At 35.9% G+C, this 13,679-nt stretch overlaps 2 long non-coding RNA genes across 5 annotated transcripts in view; one reads left to right on the forward strand and one right to left on the reverse strand.

The window, feature by feature from the left end:
- Nucleotides 1–3,160, reverse strand: part of LOC138136831 (uncharacterized) — a 125,634-nt gene extending 122,474 nt beyond the window's left edge. Inside the window, exon 1 of the long non-coding RNA XR_011161448.1 lies at nt 3,088–3,160. This is a non-coding gene — a long non-coding RNA (uncharacterized lncRNA). The remainder of the gene's footprint in view (nt 1–3,087) is intronic.
- A 115-nt stretch (nt 3,161–3,275) lies between these two features.
- LOC138136474 (uncharacterized) lies at nt 3,276–10,830 on the forward strand. 4 transcript variants are annotated; one of them, XR_011161309.1, is made up of 6 exons: nt 3,276–4,605; nt 4,660–4,860; nt 4,911–5,610; nt 9,992–10,067; nt 10,176–10,451; nt 10,510–10,830. It is a non-coding gene; the product is annotated as an uncharacterized lncRNA (long non-coding RNA). The 4 variants fall into 4 exon arrangements; XR_011161311.1 differs by having other exon boundaries at nt 4,911–5,476; nt 5,534–5,610; nt 9,992–10,451; XR_011161308.1 differs by having other exon boundaries at nt 9,992–10,451.
- Nucleotides 10,831–13,679: the final 2,849 nt, after the last annotated feature.

The raw sequence follows: 13,679 nt of genomic DNA on the forward strand, positions 1-13,679 counted from the left end.
ACCTGGCGCCACTAGTCGTTGCGCCAGCAATATTAGGAGCTGCTGATAACTAAAATTTGCACTCCTATGGTGGTAGTACAAAGGATAGCGGTTGACGTCATGTCGAATATTGCACCAGTTGACGTCATGTCGAATACTCGACGAGTGGACAATTGATTGTTAAACTGTGCAAACATTTATTGGTGCCATTTATTCATATTGGCGCCGTGAAACTGGCACACTCCTGGCGCCAATAATGATATTTGCATGTGGAAACCCGGCGCACAGAGGGGTATTGGACGGTAAAAGTTGATCAAAAGTCGAAAATTTAAAATTAATTTCATATAGTTGGGCAATGTTACCATAAACAAATACTCTTTTTAATTTTTTTTTAATTTGATCCCCCATGCCATTTAAAAAAAAATCAAGTTAGCCTGGTATCTTCAAAATAAATGATGTTGAAAAATTGAAAAAAATCTCGGATGATAGATTTTAAACACTTCTAACTGTGTGCCAAATTTCAAGGAGCTCTGCTAAACCGTTCTGAAAATATTTAGCTGTATCCATACCTCTAGCGACCCTGTATATTTAAAAATAATTGGTGTGTTTTGGTGGTTTTTTTCTTTTTAAGTCACTTCTGTATAGCTATAGAGGTTAGTACACGTAAAAATTAAAAGTGGGCCTTGGAAGACCTTGGAAATTAGTTTAAAACACACCACTTTTACAACATAGGTACGTTATTTACAGTGGCAGGCAGGCAGTGCCTCCCCAAATAAAATTAAATAAAAAGAAAATAAAAAATATAATACTTAATTAAATATTATATTAAATCATATTATTTATGAAGATATTTGCTTATAAATGATAATTATTCTCTTAAAAATGAGTTACAAGAAGATTTTAGCGGTTAGCATTTGTTGCTTTTGTCGGCCGGAGGCAGAGTTTAATTTAGCGCAGCACTGTTCGCCGCTAAGCGGACGAAAATGCATGGAAATGCGCCTAACTAGCATCGAGGCTCTCGGAATAAATCGTTTTGTGCCCGAGAAATGACTTCGGCCGGAGGCTTGCCTTGTTTACAGACGTCACGATTCATGTACATATGACCATCGCGGGAACGAACGCTGTTGGCTCTCGAACTGTAGCCGAGCTCTAACGAGTCTTGACTCTTGACTACGCACCGGTGTTCGTTTACAAGTGTAGATTGTAGGTGCTCGTTTGTTTTTGTTTTGGATTTGGAATGGTGTTATTGGTCCCTGGTCAAAAGTCCGTGTTTTAATTTATTTTTATATTGTTTAATAAAATGAAGAAAGATATGGAAATTAAAGAAATTGCGAAGATGTTATTGATTAATTGTTAAATCATCCATTTAATTCATTGTCTTACGACAAACTGTAAAAAGTCCAGATCAGCCACAACCAAATTTAACCGGCCTTATATGCGTAAGTGGAAAGCAGAAATGGTAATTTAACACTACCTGGTTACGTGGTATCAGAAATGCACACGACTAGTCGGAAGTGTGAACAAAAATTTGTTGTTTTGTTGGCCTTGCATGCTATTTGCTGTTGAAACAGAAAACACGGTTTAGTCGCGTTTAAGATTTAATGATCTTAAAAATATTGCCCTTTGTATCGAACGACACCAAAAATCAAAATACAACAAATTTTGGTCGTCAAGGTCATTCTTTGACGCAATTGAAAATGCTCAATTGTAAAACAGTCGTAAATGTCATAACTCATAACCTATCATTATGTTGTATGACATTAATTGTCATTTTGTTCTCATTTTTTTGACATGGGCATGATCAGGCAGGGAAATTTTTTAAATTTATGATAATCTAACCAAATTTTGAAATGACATTGACGACCAAAATTTATTGCTCGCGACAGTAGGTTCATATCTTCTACAAAAAAGAAGATTGAATATTTTTACCTGATATTTTTACTTAACAACGTACTGGTAAGCATTTTGGGGCACCCGGTATAGTAATATTTAAAAAAATTATTATTATGGTGTATTTATTATTACTATGTTTGTTCAAGTTTGCCTCGTCAACAATAAAACCCACGAGCCGCCACTGGTTATTTATAACTTCCAGTTGCAGTTCCTTTGTGTTAATGGTATTAAAAAAATAATCAAAACGCTTACTGACTCGAGTCCATCACAGAAAACTTTATAAATACAGAAAAAATTGACACTGAAACTTTGTATAACCAATAACGTAGCAGGTCAGAAATAATAAGGTTCGTCTGGGCGTCCGCCATCGTGCATTTTTTTTTTTTTTAACCGGCAAATGACAACATACTTTATCTACTACCCCACTACATGGTTCAACTTAATGAAATTAAATTTTAAATTTTCGACTCTTGATCAACTTTCAGCGTCTAATACTCCTGTGTGCGGCGTGCTGTACGGCAAAACGTTTGATAGTTTGATAAGATTAATGTTAAAAAAGGCGATGACTCATGGCTATATTTAAAGTCCATTAATTTTGTATTGAACTTTTCAAGGTCAAATAATTTAAATTTTGGCTCTGTAATTATGTTTTGTAAATAGTGACATGCATCTAACCAACATAATGTGATTTAGCAATGTTCAATTCAACGTTTACGGTGTTTACCTGCATGTCATTATTTACAAAACATAATTACAGAATTTAGAGCCAAAAAATAAAATTATTTGACCTTGAAAAGTTCAATACAAAATGAATGGACTTTAGATAGTAGTTTATTTGACGAGTTTATGTGTAAATTGGGCCTTTTTTGGCACGTGTGGGTTTAAAGGCCCGCGAGTGCCAAAAAAGGCCCAATTTACACACGAACTAGTTGAATACAACGTTTTTTGGTTCGACGAGCCCCTTAAAAGCTCCAAATCGTTTAAAATCTTTAAAATTAGCTTGACGTTTCGTTTTGACAAGTTGTGACATTTATCAAAATCCGTTCACATAGGCGAAAATTCTCAAATTCTGACAGTGTCGAACCAAAAAATTAATTAAATAATTGTCAGTGGATTTGTTTAATTTTTACGTATTGTGCAGATTTTCATTTCTAACTCTTCCTTACACTATCCTATTATTCCTATTACAATTTATTAATTAAAATATGTACTTACTTTCTTCGAATACCACTTTTGCAAATATGTTCTTTGGACTCACCGACTTCTAATACACAATTGATGAATTGATTTGTGATAAGACTGTCTTATTATATCGATATTATCGATAAGACAAGTCCATTCTTTATCTTGGTGACTGGTGCGTAGGGATGGGCCAAACTGTTATTTTCTGATAACAGGTACTATCGGCGCCATCGAAATGTGAACGCCAAATTTTCCTAGTGTGTGTTGTAGCATCAATCATAGGCGTGCGTTAATGTGTCAGATTTGTGACAATTTTCACAAACATAATTTGTCAACAGATTTAATTTATTTTTAAACAATATACATGCCACGACACTTGACCGATATGGGAAAAGCGAGGGCTGTTGCCAAACTCGAGGAAAATTGTAAAATTGTAATAGAAAGTTATAGGTAATATGTAGAAATCTTTTCTTAACTTTCATACATATAGTACGCCACTGAACAAAGTTTTATTTAATGTAGAACAAAACAGAAGACGTTTCTATGGCACCAGAAATTCGTTCACATTTCGTTGGCGCCGATAGTACAATCTGTTTCTGTTATTTTAAAATAACAGTTATTTTTAACAGGTTCAAAATAACAGTTGGTTTACTAACGCTCTGCTCTGTTTTTATTTACATTTATATTTCTTAATAAAATATTATTTTTCGTTTTTATTTGGAAATGCTTAATTTATTTTCAGAGCGATTATAATATTCCGCAATACCACACTCAAACACGCAGTAACAGTCCAGTATTCACTATTCAATGAGAAATGAGATACATATTAATATTATTATAGGTACCACTTATGTCATTTTCCACAACTATTGTTTTTCAACCAATCACAGCGTCGAATATTCAAATCGATTGTCGATTATTGGGCTAGACGTTGTCTGCTCTGCACTTCTGCAGCTCTGCTCTCTGCTTTTGTTACGTTGCCTGTTATTTTTATACTCTGGTTTTCTGCTTCAGTACCTGTTTACGACATTTCAACTGCGACTCGACTTGTGTCGACTGGTGCCGATGTGATTGTAGTGTTCTGTTCTCTGCTGTGTGATGCGGATGTTTTTATCAAACTGTTATTTTCTAACGTCGCCTGCGTTGATTATAAAAGCCTGCCAAGTAGAGAATTAGACCATTATGCTATTTTCTGCCGCTATATGCTCGTGGCGCTAGTTATCCTCTGGTGACAAGTTGAATTTGACAATTGCAAAGTTAGGTTAATATTTCATTTTGTGTTTTTCTTACAAAAAAATACTCCATTTAAAACAAATCTTTTTATTACGATGAACATTTATAATTTTAAAACTTTTCTGGAGAGCGGTTTTGTGTCCAGTTTTCTTTTCAATGCGTTGGAGCATTGACTAATTTGGCAGCTGATATTATGAAGCACTGGTTTACCTAATTTTTCAATAACAATATCAGCTAAAACTGATCGATGTTCTTCACATGTGAAACAATCGCTCTGTGAAACAGGATCCAGTAAAACATGGCGAATTACAGATAATGGTGATGAATGTGTTTGTAGAAGAGGTATTAACTTAACAATAAATTCTGTTATAGCAGAAATTAAAGAAATCATCGGTTTCGATGGATACCTTAGGGAGCCTCTATCATGTAAATAAATTAAATCTAACAATTTGTTACTAGCTGCAGGAGTGGAAATGTCTGTAAGACATTCATGACAACCATTTATTCTTTCTTCTATCGTTCTCACAATATATCCTGCTATCCAAGCTACAGCAGCTGACTCACAGTTTTCAGGTAAATTTATACTGGATGGAAATAGTATATTACTTGTTAATTCATCATAGCCTGGCATGTTTTTCACAAACGATGTTTCATTGGATGAACTATCTCTGCTAATAACATTAAGATTAACTCTGGCCCAGTTAGATGATATACTTGTAGAAGATTGGAATAACTCTTGGTTTTGAACATTTCCATAATCAGAAGCTACAATTATTCCTGTCTGTAGCATTTTTTTAATGGCATACTCAGCTGCTCGTGCATCTGTCATATCATTGGAACCTCCCCCAAGTCGAATGCTACTGAAAAGAGATTCTATTGGATCAGAACTAAATCTCCGTGTTAACACATAATAGAACCCATTATGTAGAAGATAATTTATACATTCAAAGGTTGATTGACTAGTAAAAATTAAAGCTTCTGCTGTTTCATTGCTCAATGCTTTCATGTTACAATTTTTCGAAGCATGCTGGAGGTCTTGTATGTACTTGGGAAAATCAGTCTTCAGCCAATTGAGACGCTCATCAGTAATTTGTTTGTATGGAGCACTATCAGGATCTAATTGATGTATGTGTTGCTGACGGTCACTAGCATCATGTATTTTGAAAAAACGATACATCATCTGCATAAAGTTGATTGTAGCACCAGCATTGGAAAAATTATATTGACTAGTTTCATTTCGTTGCAGATAAATTAATAAATTGGTGATGACTGGGGAGAATATCTGGATCGCCCTTAAAACGTTCATTTTTTCAAACGTATTTGGTTTTGTATTGTTGGTTGCCTATGACACGTAGGCGACCTCCCCCGCAGTCTTGGGCAAGACCAGCACAAGATGGCGAACGCAGAAAAAACGTTATATTGAATCATAAAGCAACAGTTTTATTTCCAAAAGACATAACGTAACATGGTGGCAGCGGTGAAAGTTTAAAAAGAAAAAACAGTGGTGAGAAAAAATGGCAGCTGAAGAAGTCGTTCCAGGGGCAGCGTTAAATTTAAGTTTAAATGTGAGTCCACCCGAAAAATTTTGCTTCACGAGGCCTGAAAGTTGGACACAATGGAAGAAACGTTTCGAACGATATTTAATCGTGTCTGGTTTATCAAATCGAACCGACGACGAAAAAATAAACGTGTTGTTATATTTAATGGGAGAAGAGAGTGAGGAAATATTATTGCAATTTGCAGAAGTTCCCACCAATTATGCTTTAACGGTAAGGGCGTTTGATAAGTACTTCATCCCAAAGAAAAACGTTATTTTCGAGAGATACAAGTTTAACTCAAGAACACAGAAAGAGGGAGAGTCCGTGGATAGTTTTATAACAGCTTTGCATGGGTTAGCTGAATATTGCGAGTACGGAGCTCTAAAAGAAGAACTAATCCGCGACAGAATTGTAGTGGGAATGTCCGACACAAAAACTAGTGAAACCATTCAATTGAGAGGTGAAGTGCAGCTGGCCGAGGTGGTGATGATGGCAAGAAGAGCGGAAAACCAGCAGAAACAAAACCAGGTGTTAAGACTGGAGAATAAAACGATTGCTGCTGTGTCTAGCAACAAATGGCAGATGAGCAAGCAACAATCAAACTCCAAGGTCAATGCCAACCCTTCTACACCCAATTCCAAGGGGGTATGCGGTTACTGCGGAAGACACATGCACGAAAGAGACAAATGCCCGGCGAAAGAAGCAAAGTGCAATTTATGCGGGAAAAAGGGTCACTACAGCAGAGTGTGCAGGAAGAAGAAGGAGGTCAAGTCCATCACTGTAGAAAGCAGCAATGGAAATGAAGCAAACGAGCTATTATTGGGTTCCATTTGGAAAGGTGGAATAAATAAACAGTGGTACGCAAATGTTTTTGTAAAAGAATTAAAGAAATCTGTTCCTTTTCTAGTAGACACTGGAGCTGATATTAACTGCTTACCGTTAGATTTGCTAAATAATAGTCAAAAAATAGAACAGTGTACAGAAGTTGTATCAGGCCCAGATGGCTCTAAATTAGATTTAGTAGGGAAAACCAAGTTAATGCTTAAATTTAAAGAAATTTCGGCGGTATCTGAAGTATATGTGTTCAGAAATTTGAAAGTTCCTATATTGGGTAGGACAGGATTATCTCAATTAAAGTTAATCCAATTCAGTCAAGGTCATTTAGTGGGCCATGTGAGTCAGTTGGAAAATCTTAACATTGAGACAATTGCCGTCCAGTATCCAGGAATATTTAATGGTTTAGGCGTTTACAAAGACGAAATCAAGATAAATATTAGTTCTGATGCAGAACCATTCGTGCAGTCTGTACCGAGAGTAGTTCCTATTGCGCTAAGAAAACCTTTGGAAAAAGAAATTGACCGGTTACTCAAGCTAGGAGTTATCGTACCCGTTGAGGAACACACCAGTTGGGTTGCGCCTATTGTGGTGGTGCCAAAAGGTAACGATATTAGATTATGCTGTGATTATACTCGGTTAAATAAAAGTGTTTTGAGACCTCATTTTCCAATACCGAAAGTTGAATCTACGTTAGCTAGGTTAAAAGATTCAAAGTTCTTTTCAAAGCTCGATGCTAGCTCAGGGTTTTACCAAATCAAGTTAGATAAAGAGTCGCAGCGTCTTACAACCTTCATTACGCCTTTCGGGAGATATATGTTTACGCGTTTGCCGTTTGGTATCTCTTGTGCTCCAGAGTTTTTCAGTCAGAAATTCACGAGTATTTTGAGCGATATAAAGGAGGGTGTTGTGATTCACATCGACGATATTCTAGTGCATGCGGCGACTAGAGAGGATCACGATGATAAATTAAAGGAAGTTTTGAAACGTATTCATGATGCAGGAATTACTTTGAATCGGGGAAAGTGTGAAATCGGGGTGAAGGAAGTAAAGTATTTAGGATATGTTGTTTCGGAGAAAGGTTTAACGATTGATCCTAGTCGAGTCGAGGCTATAGTTAACATGCCCAGTCCAACAAATAAGAAAGAAGTTTTGCAGATATTGGGAATGATAAATTTTGTAGATAAATTCATCCCACAGAAATCGCATTTACTAGAACCATTAACGGCTTTACTAAGAAAGGATGTAGAGTTTGTATGGGAAATCACCCAACAAAAAGCTTTAGATGAAGCAAAGCATATCTTAACAAAAGCACCAAATCTTTCATTTTTTGACTTAGAGAAACAGATAATTGTAAGCGCAGATGCAAGTTCTTTTGGTTTGGGAGCTGCGTTGTTTCAGGTAAATTCGGAAGGCGTGCGTGAAGTCGTGGCATTCGCATCACGGACTTTAACAAAAACCGAATCTAGATACGCACAAATCGAGAAAGAGGCTTTAGGTCTTACGTGGGCGTGCGAAAAGTTTAAAGAGTATATAATGGGGTTAAATGTCGTGTTAGAAACGGATCACAAGCCGCTATTACAAATACTACAAACTAAGAATCTTGACGAATTGACACCGCGTCTACAGAGATTTAGAATTCGCTTAATGCGCTACACATACTCTGTAAAATATACCAAGGGTACTGAATTACTGGTAGCAGACGCTTTATCGCGGAATCCGATAAAATTGCAACCAACGGATGAAGAGTTGGGAGCAGAAATCGAAGCTCATGTAAACCAAGTTATTAGAGTATTACCGTGTAAAGACAAATATTTATTAAAAATTGCAGAAACGCAAAGTAACGATTCGGTCTGTAGGAAATTGATTGAATATTACCATTTAGGTTGGCCGGAGAAGAGTAAATTACCGGATGAACTATTACCGTACTATCAATATCGAAACGATTTTTCACAGGCTGAAGGGTTTTTACTAAAAGGCACAAGACTAGTGATTCCATCAAGTTTACAGTTAGAAATAATAAATTTTATACACAATGGACATCAAGGCATTGTAAAATGTAGAGCACGTGCTAATCAATCAGTTTGGTGGTTGGGCTTAGCCACACAAATCGAAAATTTGGTACGAAATTGTCCTAATTGCGTAGAAGAGAGAGTAAATAAAAAAGAATCTTTCGTAAAAGATGCATTTCCGGACAGACCATGGCAAAAAATTGCGTTAGATCTTTTCAAATGTAAAAATTGGTTTCTTATCATAACCGATTATTATTCTAGATTCATAGAAATTTTCCAGTTGGATAATGATTTTTCAAGTAAAAAGGTAATAAATTCTTTGTTATCGGTGATAGGAAGGTTTGGTATTCCTGATACGGTTTGTACTGACGGAGGGCCACAATTCAGGTGGGAGTTTCAAGAGTTTTTAAAAGAATTTAATATTAATCATAGAGTATCTAGTCCACATTACGCACAATCCAACGGGGCGGTAGAAGCAGCTGTTAAAGTAGCAAAAAATTTAATAAAAAAGAACGGGTTGGAGACAAAGCAGTTGCAATTAGCTCTGTTAGCATACAGATCAACTCCTCTTGAGTGCGGTTTTTCTCCTTCGGAGCTTTTGTTGGCCAGGAAAATAAAAACTTTTGTGCCTCTTTTGCCTTCAAAATTAAATAAAATAATTGACACAAGTTCAGTAAAAGTAACGCAAAAGAAGGGAAAAGAGAAGCAGGAAAGGAACTATAATAAAAGGCATAGGGTAAAAGATCTAAGTGAACTAGGGGAAAATGACTCGGTATGGGTAACTGATCTAAGACAATATGGTAAAATTGTTAAAAAGACAGATGAACCTCGTTCATATATTGTTAAAACAGATTCAGGGACTTATCGTAGAAATAGATGGCATTTGATTTCAGCGCCTTATGTTCCATATAAAAAAGAATTTAGTTTAATAAATCCCGAAAATATAGAAAATAGTAATAATACAAATGTACCAGCTACTACATCAACAGAACCCGAAATTGTTGACTTAGGAGCTGAAAGTTCTATCATAAATGTAGAAAATCCTATTGTAAATGTAGAAAATCGTGATGAAACCACGTTTGTCCAAGAGAGTAACGATAGTGGTTTTGTTCCGAGAAGATCTCAACGAATTACATCTCAACCAGCTTGGATGAGGGATTATGTTTAAAAAAAAAAAGGATGTATTGTTGGTTGCCTATGACACGTAGGCGACCTCCCCCGCAGTCTTGGGCAAGACCAGCACAAGATGGCGAACGCAGAAAAAACGTTATATTGAATCATAAAGCAACAGTTTTATTTCCAAAAGACATAACGTAACAGGTTTGATATGCTTTCTTGTCAAAAATTTAACTGGTTTGATAATCATATCCTTTTGTAGGTTGTATATATTTTTTAGGTAAGTAGATGAAATTATACCATTACTGTCTGCCATATCATGATTTAAAAATATATTCCGTGCATTTTTAATAGCATGGCAATAATCAAATGACATGAATAATTTCAGTCCTTCTACAATGGGATGAGGAATGCTTGTTTTCAAAGAACCATTGCCAAAATGACGAAAGAGTGCTACATTTGATTTGTGATTGTCACCAACTAATCGAATAATATTAAAACCACAACCAGTGACCACCTGAAGTATATTCTTTGTAATTTCATATAGCCGTTTCCCAGTTATGCTTCTGCTGAAGTAGTAAGCAGCAGGGATTGTGTATTTTGTACAAAATCCGTGGATTACGAAACAGAGCAATTTATTTGCCAAGTGCGGCTTTTTACCGATGTAATTTTCATTGCTTGTATTTTCCAAACCATAAAACCTATCTTCTGTTCTACTGTAGCACATGCGGTCCTTTATGGCCATTTCGTCAAAGATGAGAGACACCATACGTTCTTTTGGATCTTGATATTTAGCTGCCTCAATCATAAGTCTTTGTCTTATAAGCGTCGTGATACCAACTCCATGGCTTACACAAGCAACGTATTTTGCCATGGTGGAGCGGCAGGGAGTTCGAATAAACAATCTCCTACCCAACTCGTAACCTTTCGGAGAAGCAAAACGCCATGTAACACACGCTCTAATTGTCATTTCTGACCATCTGGGACATTTTAAATTATAATTATGTATCTGTTCTAAAATAAATATGGCTTTGAGATCGTTATTATTTGCATTTTCTTGTATTAATTTTATCTTTGATATATTTTTAAACTCATCAAAAAATGTTTGCAACTGTTGCTTGTTCTCATTAAGTGAATTTATCTTTTTTTGTAAAACACTATTTTCCTTTTTCAATGCAGCAATTTCAACATCACGCAAATTTACCTGGACTGCAATATCATTTCTCTATAAATTCAAAATGTGTTACAGAATGTATTATTAAAAAAATTGATTACGGTACCGGCTTATCTAACTTATTTTGTAAAATATCAATTCTGTCTTTATATTGCTTGCACAATATCTCCAATTCCGAAATCCTCAGTTTATTTACGGGGCATTGGTCTGGTATTTTATGATGCTATAAAAAAATTAAAGGAAATAAGGGAAAAGGTATACCGCAACTTACTACTTTTTCTTCGTGTGGGACGGGAATAGGACTTGGAAGGATTTGATTATTATTTATTGGATTGCACAATATCTCCAATTCAGATATCCTCACTTTATTTAAAGGACATTGATCTGGTATTTTATGATGCTATAAAAAAATTAAAGGAAATTAGGGAAAAGGTTTACCGCAACTTACTACTTTTTCTTCGTGTGGGACGGGAATAGGACTTGGAAGGTTTTGATCATTATTTATTGGTTTGCACAATTTCTCCAATTCTGAAATCCTCACTTTATTTACAGGACATTGGTCTGGTATTTTGTGATGCTATAAAAGAATTAAAGGAAATTAGGGAAAAGGTATACCGCAGCTTACTACTTTTTCTTCGTATGGGACGGGAATAGGACTTGGAAGGATTCGATCAGAACCCGAAGCAACATGTTTCCTAATTTTAGGAACTGCGGTTTTTTTTAATCTGCACCGTCCCATTGAATCAAAAAAATAATCTTCTCGATCGAAATGCAAAATACATACTTTTGACCTCTCCGATGCAGGTTTAAAATCTTCTTAGGTACATAAAATGGGTATAAATATATTTAATACAATATTACATTTATTAAATCACAATTTATAGTAGATAAATATAAAAACCTTTCAAATTTTCGCCGGTAGTAATGCTACTTATCCACAAAAAACGCTTATGTTTGTCGCCCGGAAATTCGTGATACGTGACCATTGGATTTGAATTTAAACAGGAGGGGATACAACAAAACATCTTTTAAATTACTACAACAACTCTATTACTATCAAAAAACAAGAATAACTAAGGCACTTCAATTTAAACTAGACGCTATTTAGTTCACAGAACACGTATTTAGCTGTCAGTCAAGTGATAACTAGCGCCACACTAGTGCCACGGCAAAAATTGGAATTACTCGATATTTTGAAAACTTGCTTACTTGGCAGGCTTTTATAATCAACGCAGGCGACGTTTTCTAACCTGTTACTTCTAAAAACGAATAACAGGTGGCAACTGCTACAACTAAATAACTGTTGTAAAATAACAGGTTGCTAAATAACAACACATCCCTACTGGTTAGTGTTGGGCATAATCGATATATTTCCATAATCGAATTAATCGAAATAATCGCTTTGTATAATCGAATGATCATTCGGATTGTCCGATTATGAATGATCCGCATGCGCAGTTGCTTTGAATAACGAGTGATATTCGGATGGACCATTATGAATGATACCAAGGCGGTCTCATGATACGCAAATTTCAATTTTCACATCAAGTTCTTTTTTGGAATCTTAGTGAAATAAACGAAACTAATCTCTGCTACCCTTACTATTGCGGGAAGAAATAAAATCACTAGATTAAAACAATGAGAACCAAATGACAGAACCACCGAATGAATGTCTCGTAATAGAGTGGTCGGGTCGAGTCGTATCGAGTGATCTGGAGTGATCGGGTCGAGTCGTATCGAGTGATCATTCGTTTTACCATCCAGTTCTCGACTTCTCGGAATATTCTAACGAATTATTTTAACGAATGATAATCGAAGAGCATAATCGAATGATCGATTATTCGGCTATAATCGATATATTTCGATTATATCACTCATAATCGCCCAACACTACTACTGGTGAGTGGTCTTTGGGAAATTTTCAGCCGTCAAGTTGAATTTAGGGATCTTTGAAAGTTCCAATGGAAAAGTGCGTTGGTAGTTGTTGAAAAATATTCAAATATTACAATAATGTACTTACAGAGACGCCGCAAACTCTTTCTATTTATTATTTTCCGGGTTAAATTGCTCATCATTCGTACGCACCGAGACGACCGAGACATAACCTCAAACGTGTCATCTTCATATCGCATCGTTTTCTAAAATTTTAATAACTTGCTTGGGAATTTCAAAATGTTCTAGGCCGGCCACACACTTTCCGGTCAAATTTAGTCCGGTTTATGGTTTAAGAATCCGGTTAATTTTTCACACCCAAACTTCTTGGGAATATTGCCCGGCACGGGACGGGAATAATGTTCGGTCGACGGTCGGATTGACCGACGACGGACGCCGATAATTTTCATATCGAGAACTGTTAAATTTAAGAATCGATGTGTACGGCTTATATATTTACATTTCGCGACATAAGATCGTGAGATTTGGACATGAATGCTTGACGAAGATTCTGAATCTGAATGACAGCGATGACAGTTAATATTTGATTTACACGACACACAAATTTGATGGGAAAAGTAAAACTTACAAAGCTACCCATGGCTTGCTTGATCGCATCGACCACTCACCAAGATAAAGAATGGAGTATAGCTCCAATATGAGATTCATAATAATTATGTTCTATTGTTATAAAGATAGGTACCTAAGTACAGTATAGAGATGAGCGTCCGGTGATTTTTCAAGAGCGTCGTTCCTGGTGACCGTGATTTCTCAGTCACCGTGATT

Source organism: Tenebrio molitor, chromosome 8 (assembly GCF_963966145.1).
Source record: "Tenebrio molitor chromosome 8, icTenMoli1.1, whole genome shotgun sequence".
NCBI lineage: Eukaryota > Metazoa > Arthropoda > Insecta > Coleoptera > Tenebrionidae > Tenebrio > Tenebrio molitor.